Raw genomic sequence first — 11759 nt, 5'->3', positions numbered from 1 at the left:
TGAAGCCCGGAAAAATAATTAGATTAAGCTTCTGTATAAGAAGCCCCCAGGTATATTGAGCGCGGTTAGCGCGTCAAGATTGTGTAACCAAGACACAGGTTTAGCCCTTTAGGGCTTTGAAGAGAAAAGAGAGAAAGAAAGAGGAAAAAACAGATGTGCAAAAAATTCATGGAGGTAAGGAGACGAACATAGACTCCGGTGCTAGGCATAGAATCTTCGTAGTCTGGCTGCATTCCATGGGTTTGGCTCGAGTCGATTATTCGATGCATCCCCAGACGGTATGCTCCGCCGGTCAGAACCTGGTCGATAATGAATGGAACTTCGCATTTGGGCTTGAGCTTGTCCTTTTTCTTCTCCGGCAGGCGCAGAACTAGTTCACTAACGTTATAGGTTTTGGCCCGCACTTCTCTGCTTTGATATCTTCGAGCCTGTTGTTGATAGAATGCGGAACGGGCTTTTGCCACGTCGTGCTCCTCCAGGGCATCCAAATTGTCATGCCGATCGAGCTCGGCCTCTCTTTCTTCGTACATGCGCACTCGAGGTGAGTCATGGATTATGTCGCAAGGAAGTACCGCCTCAGCGCCGTACACCATAAAGAATGGTGTATATCCGGTAGTGCGATTCTGCGTGGTCCGCAACCCCCATAGTACGGAGTCGAGCTCCTCTACCAATGGCTGTCTGATTCCTTTAAGGACCGAACTAATCTGGGTTTAATACCACTCATGATGAGACCATTCACGCGTTCGACTTGACCGTTAGTTTGGGGATGATAGACAGAAGCATAATCGAGCGTGATGCCCATGTTGCTGCACCAAAGTTTCACCTCGTCGGCTGTAATGTTTGTGCCGTTGCCAGTGATGATGCTGTGGGGAACGCCATAATGGTGTACAACCCCGGATATGAAGTCTATCACTAGTCCGGATTCAGCCGTTTTGATAGGTTTGGCCTCTGTCCATTTGGTGAATTTATCCACCATGACTAGTAAGTATTTTCTCTTATGGGTTCCCCCTTTGAGGGGTCCGACCATATCGAGCCCCCAGACCGTGAAGGGCCAAGTAATGGGGATGGTTTGGAGGGCGGTAGGTGGCATGTGGCTTTGGTTTGCAAAAAGCTGGCAACCAACACAATGTTGAACCAGATGCTGTGCATCTGCTCGGGCTGTCGGCCAATAAAAACCTGTACAGAAGGCCTTACTTACAAGGGCCCGGGCTGCTGCGTGGTGGTCGCCGAGTCCGGCATGGATTTCTGTGAACAGCTTCCGCCCTTCCTCTTCGGAGATGCACCTTTGAAGGACTCCGGTTGTGCTTTTGTTATAAAGCTCTCCCTCATGGACCTTGCAGGCTTTAGATCGCTGCACTATGCAGCGAGCCTCATTTTGGTCCTCGGGTAATTCCTGTCTAGTTAGGTAGGCCAGGAATGGTTCTGTCCACGGGGTGATGATGACCATTATCAAGTGGGGTGAAGGTGTTATTTTGGTGGAAGAGTCTCCGATTATGTCAAAGTATTCGGTATATGGAGTTGTGGCCGGGTCCGGACTAATTTTGCCGGTGTCCCCTTCCCATACCACGGATGGTTTAAACAGTCTTTCCAGGAAGATGTTTGGTGCGACAGGGTCGCGTTTAGCGCCGATACGAGCTAGGATGTCCGCTGCCTGGTTGTTTTCCCGAGCCACGTGGTGGAATTCCAGCCCCTCGAACCGAGCTGACATTTTGATGACGATGTTGCGATATGCCACCATTTTCGGATCCTCGGCATCGAAGTCTCCATTTATTTGGGATATTGCGAGGTTCGAGTCCCCATGCACCTCTAGGCGTTGGATGCCCATGGAGACCGACATCCGGAGGCCGTGTAGTAGGGCCTCGTATTCGGTTGCGTTATTGGAGTCCATATATAGTATTTGTAGCACGTATTGCACCGTGTCTTCGGTGGGGGACGTCAGGACGATGCCAGCCCCTAGACCAGCCAGTATTTTAGAACCGTCGAAGTGCATGATCCAATTGGAGTATGCGCTGTACTCTTTAGGGAGTTCGGCTCCTGTCCATTCGGCTATGAAGTCGGCCAGTACTTGCGACTTAATGTCTCGTCATGGCTTATATGTTATGTCGAACGGGAGGAGCTCAATAGCCCATTTGGCAATCCGGCCCGTGGCATCACGATTGTTTATTATGTCATTGAGTGGTACTTCGGATGCCACCGTGATCGAACACTCTTGAAAGTAGTTTCGTAATTTCCGGGATGCAATAAACACCGCGTATGCTATCTTTTGGTAATGTGGGTACCGTGATTTGCATGGAGTGAGGACGGTGGATACATAATATACCAACTTTTGAAGCGGGAATTTATGTCCGTCCGTCTCTCATTCGATGATGAGCACTGCGCTTACAACTTGGTGGGTTCCCGCTATATATAATAGCATTGGTTCGCCAACAGTTGGCGCGGCCAGGATTGGGTTGGTGGCCAGGATGGCTTTGATTTCTTCGAGTCCGGCCATGGCTGCGTCCGTCCACTCGAAGTGTTCGGTGCCCCTAAGAAGGCGATAAAGGGGAAGCACCTTTTCTCCTAATCGGGAGATAAAGCGGCTTAAAGCCGCCATGCATCCAGTCAATTTCTGGATTTGCTTGAGGTCAGTTGGGGTAGCCAACTGTGACAGAGCTCGGATTTTAGCCGGATTTGCTTCAATTCCTCTACTGGAGATGATGAAGCCCAGGAGCTTTCCGGCGGGAACGCCGAAGACGCATTTTTCCGGATTGAGCTTAATGTCGTATGTTCGGAGATTGATGAACGTGATCGTCAAGTCGTCTATTAAAGAGTCAATGTGTCTGGTTTTAACGACCACGTCGTCTACGTATGCCTCCACAGTCTTGCCGATCTGCTTTTCCAGACATGTCTGGATCATGCGCTGATATGTTGCGCCGGCGTTTTTGAGCCCAAAGGGCATTGTGTTAAAGTAGAAGGGGTCATATGGTGTTATAAATGCTGTTGCGGCTTGATCAGACTCTGCCATCTTAATCTGGTGGTAACCGGAGTATGCATCGAGGAAGCACATTGATTTGTGTCCTACGGTAGCGTCGATGATTTGATCGATGCGAGGGAGTGGGAAGGGGTCCTTTGGGCAAGCCTTGTTAAGGTCTTTGAAGTCGACACATAGGCGCCATGATTTGTCCTTTTTTGGTACCATCACCAGGTTTGCTCGCCAATCCAGATGTTTTATTTCTTTAATGAATCCGGCTTCCAGTAGTTTGGCTAGCTCCTCTCCCATGGCTTGTCGCTTTGGTTCAGAGAAATGCCGAAGAGTCTTCTTGACCGGCTTGAATCCTTTTAGAATGTTAAGGCTCTGCTCGGCCAATCTGTGTGGGATTCCTGGCATGTCTGAAGGATGCCAGGTGAATATGTCCGAATTCTCGCACAGAAACTCCCGTAGTGCGGCGTCTACATCGGGGTCTAACTGTGCCCCAATGGATGCTGTTTTTGTAGGGTCCGTTGGATGGACTTGGAATTTAACTATTTCATTCGCTAGTTTGAAGGAGGTGGACTTGGATCTTTTGTCTAGTATCACGTCGTCCCTGTCCACCATGGAGCGCAGCGCGGTTAACTCCTCCGCCACAAGGGCTTCGGATAATGCCTCGAGGGCTAGTGTGGCTGTTTTGTTCTCGGTGCGGAGTGCTATGTCCGGATCACTGGCTAGAGTGATAATTCCTTTGGGTCCGGGCATTTTGAGCTTCATGTACCCATAATGGGGTATGGCTTGAAAAATCATGAATGCCTCCCGCCCTAGAAGGGCGTGGTATCCACTACTGAACGGTGCCACTTGGAATGTAATTTCTTCGGACCTGTAATTCTCTAGAGTGCCGAATACCACATCAAGTGTGATTTTCCCAGCGCAACGTGCCTCCCGACTGGGGATGATTCCTCGAAAGGTCGTACTGCTTTGCTCAATACAGTTTTTGTCTATGTCCATCTTTTGGAGAGTTTCCTCATAGATGAGGTTTAATCCACTGCCGCCATCCATGAGCACCTTAGTGAGCCGAAAGCCGTCCACAATTGGAGTGAGGACCAAAGCGGCTAGTGCTCGGGCTGTTTGGAATTTAGGTTCATCATTGGCGTTGAAGGTGATAGCCGTGTCGCTCCATGGATTTATTGCTACCACGTGGCAGACTTCGGCAAGGCTGCGGAGTGCTCGCTTACGCCTATTATTTGAGGCGAAGGTCCCGAAGTCTGTTAGTACCGTGTTGTTATCCGTGGGTGGGTGCTCTGGGGTATTTTGGGTGAGGAGATCCTCACCGCTTTTGGCAACCTGCCGGAGTACCCAACATGCTCTAAGGTTGTGTGTTGATATGGTATCTGTTGTACTATGGATTTTGCAGGGCCCGTTGAGCCATCCCTCTAATACAGTTCCATGCCATGTAGTGGGCTTTTGCTTCTTTGTAATGGGGTCGGGCGACTTGTAAGAGTGCACCCTTTTAGTTTGTACTAGGGGTTTTGTCAGAGCCGGATTATCCCAAAATTGTGTTTGGATTTTCCAGGCACTCTCCATCGCACAGTATTTCCATACAATGTCCGCCAAGTCAGCGAAGTGTGCTACGTCACAGCGACTTATGACGTTGAGGACTCCCTTGTCCATGCAATTGTTGCAAAAGAATGAAATTGCATCTTCCTCACGACAGTCCTTGACCTTGTTCATTACAAGGAGGAATCTGGCCCAATAGTGATGTATTGTCTCTTGAGGCGCTTGCCTAATGTGGGAAAGGTAGTTTGTATATGGGTGGGTGGGTGGATTGAAATCCGGACCTTGACCCGATCTGTGATCCCGGGGCAAGGGAGTTTCCGATCTTGGAAGTTAGGGCTCCGGGACATTGCCTGGCAGGTTCGGTATGTGGCCTGATTCTGGATTCAGGGTTAGGGCGGCGTCCTCCCGCGAGCGTGTATCCTGTTCGGAGAGCTCGGGAATCCGGACGTAGTTCATCCTCAGGATAGAGGGAGAATCGCCGCATTTCTCCTCCACCACTGCTATTTGATGGGTGACCGGCGAAGAGTTAATCTTCCTTTGGACGGGTTTTAAGCCTGATCCGATCGTAGTCCGTAGCGACTCCCAGAGCGGCAATGCGATCCAAGAGCTTGTTCAAAGAGGAGAGCTCCATTGGATCCATCTTCTAGGCGAATTTTGAGCCGATGTGGAGGCTATTTTTGATGACCCGAGAGGTCATCGTCGGCGCAGCGGCCAAGCGGGCGGTCATGACGAAGCCGCCTAGTCGGAGAGTTTGGCCTACAGCCAGGGCTCCCCCAGAGGTGATGTTGTCCTTGAAAACAAGGCGAGCCATCTCCCTTATGATGATGACACAATGGAACTCTCAATGAAAGCACCAATGTCGGTGTCAAAACCGGCGGATCTCGGGTAGGGGCTGCCGAACTTTCGTCTAAGGCAGATGGTAACAGGAGGCAGGGGACACGATGTTTTACCGAGGTTCGGGACCTCTCGATGGAGGTAATACCCTACGTCCTGCTTGATTTTTCTTGATGATATGGGTATTACAAGAGTTGATCTACCACGAGATCAGAGAGGCTAAACCCTAGAAGCTAGCCTATGGTATGATTGTATGTTGTCCTATGGACTAAAACCCTCCGGTTTATATAGACACCGGAGGGGGCTAGGGTTACACAAGGTCGGTTACAAAGGAGGAGATATACACCACTAGAGGAGAGACAACATACATCTCATCAAAATATCAAATGAATACCAAATTCACATGACTACTAATAGCAAGACTTCTCCCATGTCCTCAGGAACAAACGTAACTACTCATAAAGCATATTCATGTTCATAATTAGAGGGGTATTAATGTGCATATAGGATCTGAACATATGATCTTCCACCAAATAAACCAACTAGCATCAACTACAAGGAGTAATTAACACTACTAGCAACCTACTAGCACCAATCCCGGACATGGAGACAAGAATTGGATACAAGAGATGAACTAGGGTTTTGAGAGGAGATGGTGCTGATGAAGATGTTGATGGAGATTGCCCTCTCCCGATGAGAGGAGCGTTGGCGATGACGATGGCGATGATTTCCCCCTCCCGGAGGGAAGTTTCCCCGGCAGAACAGCTCTGTCGGAGACCTAGATTGGTTCCGCCAAGGTTCCGCCTTGTGGCGGCGGAGTTTCGTCCGAGAAGATGGCTTATGATTTTTTCTCATCGAAAGACTTCATATAGCAGAAGATGGCCACCGAAGGGCCACCAGGGGGCCCATGAGGTAGGGGGCGCGCCCAGGGGGTAGGGCGCACCCCCCACCCTCGTGGGCAGGGTGTGGCCCCCCTGGTGAACTTCTTCCACCGAGTATTTTTTATATATTCTGAAAACGTCTTCCGTGAAGTTTCAGGACTTTTGGAGCTGTGCAGAATATGTCTCTAATATTTGCTCCTCTTCAAGTACAAAATCCCAGCTGTCGGCATTCTCCCTCTTTATGTAAACCTTATAAAATAAGAGAGAATAGGGATAAGTATTGTGACATAATGTGTAATAACAACCCATATTGCAATAAATATCGATATAAAATCATGATGCAAAATGGACGTATCAACTCCCCAAAGCTTAGACCTCGCTTGTCCTCAAGCGAAAGCCAAAATCGAAAAATATGTCCACATGTTTAGAGATAGAGGTGTCGATAAAAATAAAATACGGACATGAGGGCATCATGATCATTCTTAGAACAACAACTTACATAATTCTTGTCATATTATTTCTTATGCTAGAGTAATAATTCAATCACAATTTCAAGTATGAATCGTAAACTTCATTGAAAACTAACAAACTATAATCTCGGTCATTGGAGCAATTGTAATTTATCATAACATAGGAAAGAGTCAATGTATAAGAGCTTTTCAGCAAGTCCACATACTCAACTATCATATAGTCTTTCACAATTGCTAACACTCACACAATACTCATGGGTATGGAGTTTTAATCGGACACAGAGAAAGATAGAGGCTTATAGTTTTGCCTCCCAACATTTTACCTCAAGGGTAATGTCAACAATAATAGTTCATGAAAACTCACATCCAATTAGCCATATATACCAGGATCTTTCCAACATACTGTGCTTGCCAAAGGATAAAATGTAAAAAGGGAGGGTGAAGATCACCATGACTCTTATGCAAGGTAGGAGATAAAAGTAAAAGATAGGCCCTTCGCAGAGAGAAGCAGAGGTTGTCATCCGCTTTTATGGTTGGATGCACAAAATCTTAATGCGAAAGAACGTCACTTTATATTGCCACTTGTGATATGGACCTTTATTATGCAGTCTATCGCTTTTATTTCTTCCATATCACACGATCGTATAAAGCTTATTTTCTCCCACACTAATAATTCATACATATTTAGAGAGCAATTTTTATTGCTTGTAGCGATGACAACTTACATGGAGGATCTTACTCAATCCATAGGTAGGTATGGTGGACTCTCATGGCAAAACTGGTTTAAGGGTATTTGGAAGCACAAGTAGTATATCTACTTGGTGCGATGAATTTGGCTAGCATGAGGGGGAAAGGCAAGCTCAACCATGTTGGATGATCCATGACAATATAATTTATCTCAGATGTAAGAAAACATAACCCATTACATTGTCTTCCTTGTCCAACGTCAACTCTTTAGCAAGTCATATTTTAATGAGTGCTCACAATCATAAAAGATGTCCAAGATAGTATATTTATATGTGAAGGCCTCTCTTTCTTTATTACTTCCTATTAATTGTAACGATGACCAAAACTATGCTTGTCAACTCTCAACAACTTTTATTCATCATACTTTTTCTACGTGAGCTCATTACTCTCCATAAGATCCACATGATCTCTTTGTTTCTTTTTATTTCTTTCTCTTTTCTTTCATTCCCTTAGGATCATGGAAAAATAATCAAGCCCTTGACTCAACACTAATCTTTATTATATAGCTCACGGACTCGATTAAATAGAGGAATTATAAAGCAAAACTCAAAACTAGATCATACCATAAACTTTATTCTACTAAATCAAGATATTACCAAAAGGATCAAACTAAGAAAAACGGTAAAGATAAGAGTGATGGTGATACGATACGGGGCACTCCCCAAAGCTTGGCAGTTGCCAAGGGGAGTGCCCATACCCATGTGATTATGTCTCTCTTTTCGGGGATGGTGATGTGATATTCTTGGCGATGATGCCCCTCAGGATACGATTCTCCTCCTCGAGCTTATTGACTTGCTGCTTGAGGTCCATTATTTCCTTTCAGAGTTTTCTTGTAACAGCCAAAGCTCCCTGCACCTAAGGGTGCTGCATAGCTGCGGGAGAACCAGTGACACTCTTTTTCATATTCTCATAAGAAAGAAATCTAACATTGGAAGGGATAACCGCGTTTGGAATAGCCGAGCTCTGCAGTTCTCCCATTGTGAATCCAGCTCGGAAGCGGGAAGTGACTTCTTGATCCTCTTCCATGGCATCTATCCTCTTTAAATCAGCCTCCATCTCTTCCTCCTTTGCTGGCCCAAAGAGGTCAACATTGTTGTTTGTCATTGATCTCGGTGCCGGATGAGACACCCGGCTCTCCCCGACTGACTCTTGTGAAGACATCTTGCTCTAATCTACAGCAGCAATAGCTCGAAACACAAACAGAAGATAATTGCATGATACGGGAGTCAAAACCCTCGGGAGATTATATAGTGAATTTTTACCGACCAAAATACGTGTTCCATAAGAAAACAGAGTCCGGAGAGCGCACGAGGTGCCCACGAGGTAGGGGGCGCACCCAGGGGGTAGGGCGCGCCCTCCACCCTCGTGGAGGCCTCATGTCCTTCCCGGACTGCTACTTATTTTTCTATTTTTCTAAATATTCCAAAATGGAGAAATATTGCCTTAAAAACTGTTTTGGGGTCGGTTTACTTACCGTACCACATACCTATTCCTTTTCGGAGTCTGAAACGTTCCGGAAAGTGTCCTTTATGTATTCCTCTGGGGTTACGGTTTCAATAACATTGGTTTCAACATTTATGGGATTACTAATGTTTGATTCTTTGACCATTCACCACCTTCGGATTTGTGCCTTCGAAGTTGTTAATTTTTATGGCACCGGAACGATAGACCTCCTCGATAACGTAAGGACCTTCCCATTTAGAGAGAAGTTTTCCTGCAAAAAATCTTAAATGAGAGTTGTATAGTAATACATAATCACCTACATTAAACTCATGCTTTTGTATCCTTTTATCATGCCATCTTTTAACTTTTTCTTTAAACAACTTAGGAATTTCGTAGGCTTGGTTTCTCCATTCATCGAGTTAGCTAATATCAAATTACCTCTTCTCACCGGCAAGTTTAAAATCATAATTGAGCTCTTTAATAGCCCAATATGCCTTGTGTTCTAGTTCGAGAGGTAAGTGACATGCTTTTCCATAAACCATGTTATACGGAGACATACCCATAGGATTTTTTGAGGAGATGGTGCTAATGAAGATGTTGATGGAGATTGCCCTCTCCCGATGAGAGGAGCGTTGGTGATGACGATGGCGATGATTTCCCCCTCCCGGAGGGAAGTTTCCCTGGCAGAACAGCTCTGCCGGAGACCTAGATTGGTTCCGCCAAGGTTCTGCCTCGTGGCGGCGGAGTTTCGTCCGAGAAGATGGCTTATGATTTTTTCTCATCGAAAGACTTCATATAGCAAAAGATGGCCACCGGAGGGCCACCAGGGGGCCTACAAGGTAGGGGGGCGCGCCCAGGGGGTAGGGCGCGCCCCCCACCCTCATGGGAAGTATGTGGCTCCCCTGGTGAACTTCTTCTGCTGAGTATTTTTTATATATTCTAAAAACGTCTTCCGTGAAGTTTCAGGACTTTTGGAGCTGTGCAGAATAGGTCTCTAATATTTGCTCCTCTTCTAGCCCAGAATCCCAGCTACCGGCATTCTCCCTCTTTATGTAAACCTTGTAAAATAAGAGAGAATAGGCATAAGTATTGTGACATAATGTGTAATAACAGCCCATAATGCAATAAATATCGATATAAAAGCATGATGCAAAATGGACGTATCATGAGTCATGGTGTGAACATGAGCATCTTGTGTGCTGTTTAGCTCTTCAGCATTAGTAGCAATGGCGCCTACAACAGAAATGGCAAACACATCTTTTGGAGGCTACAACTTAATAAGTGGATTCAGCTGGCATTCAAATCAGACAGAAGAATCAATATTGGGCAGCAGTCTGAAACAAGATGCAGCAAAGTCGCACGAATTACTCAGTACGTGCATCAGTGAGTTGATTAAAACAAGAATAGAGAGAGCTCGGTGCAGGTCACACTAAAATAAAGCAAAGAATATTAAGATAGAGATCCATCAGCCACAACCAAATGCATTCGTGAGAAACAAATAACTATAGAGAATAGCACCATTGCATTAGAACTTCTTCAAGTTCGTTCATGAGCTGGAATATTTCCTCACTCAAACCTTTTTGTACAGTGAGGGGGCGGTGGCATCAGAGCATGCAAGGCAGCAGAGGGAGAGGAGCACTAGGAGCGTTGCGCTGTTATCGTTGATGCTGCAGCGGCTGTGCCATCATATTGCATGAATCCCTGAACTTCTCTGTGCTTGTCTTGCATGCACACGCGTGTGAAGAAAGTGTGTTCTTCTTTTAGCTTGGCTTATCCTCACACCACATGTGGCTGTCGTGCGCACGCAAGCACCAAAACATGCTACGCCCATGAACCGGATACAAGCACACACGCGCCGCCGGACTGCACATGCTCACCGGCTGAACTTCATAGGCTGGATGGAGCTCCTCTTCTTTTCAGCCGAGCTACGCCCTGATACGTCTCCAACGTATATATAATTTTTGTTTGTTCCATGCTATTATATTATCTATTTTCGATGTTTTGTATTCACTAATATGCTATTTTATATTATTTTTGGGACTAACCTATTAACCCAGAGCCCAGTGCCAGTTTCTGTTTTTTCCTTGTTTTTGAGTTTCATGGAAAAGGAATATCAAACAGAGTCCAAACGGAATAAAACTTTGCGATGATTTTTCTTGGACCAGAAGACACCCGTAGGACTTGGAGTCCAAGTCAGAAGACCCAGGAAGCGGTGGCAAGGGTGGAGGGCGCGCCCTAGAGGGGGGCGCCCCTGCCTTGTGGCCCCGTCGGGAGTCCCCTAACCTACTTCTTCGTCCTATAAATTCAAATATATTCCAGAACCCTAAAAAAAGCCACAAAAATACGTTTCCACTGCTGCAACCTTCTGTACCTGTGAGATCCCATCTTGGGGCCTTTCCCGTGATCTGCCGGAGGGTGATTCGATCACGGAGGGCATCTACATCAACCCTATTGCCCTTCCGATGAAGCGTGAGTAGTTTAGCTCAGACCTACGGGCCCATAGCTAGTAGCTAGATGGCTTCTTCTCTCTCTCTTTGATTCTCAATACCATGTTCTCTCAATGTTCTTGGAGATCTATCCGATGTAATCGTATTTTGTGGTGTGTTTATATGCATGATTTGATATCTTTGTATTTCTCTTCGAATTATCGGTTTGGTTTGGCCAACTAGATTGGTATTTCTTGCAATGGGAGAGGTGCTTAGTTTTGGGTTCAATCTTGCGATGTCCTCACCCAGTGACAAAGTAGGGGTAGCGTGGCACGTATTTGTATTGTTGCCATCAAGGATAAAAAGATGGGGTTTTCATCATATTGCTTGAGTTCATCCCTCTACATCATGTCATCTTACTTAAGGCGTTACTCCGTTCTTTATGAACTTA

Source organism: Triticum aestivum, chromosome 7A (assembly GCF_018294505.1).
Source record: "Triticum aestivum cultivar Chinese Spring chromosome 7A, IWGSC CS RefSeq v2.1, whole genome shotgun sequence".
Lineage (NCBI taxonomy): Eukaryota > Viridiplantae > Streptophyta > Magnoliopsida > Poales > Poaceae > Triticum > Triticum aestivum.
This window is presented reverse-complemented; position numbering follows the sequence as displayed.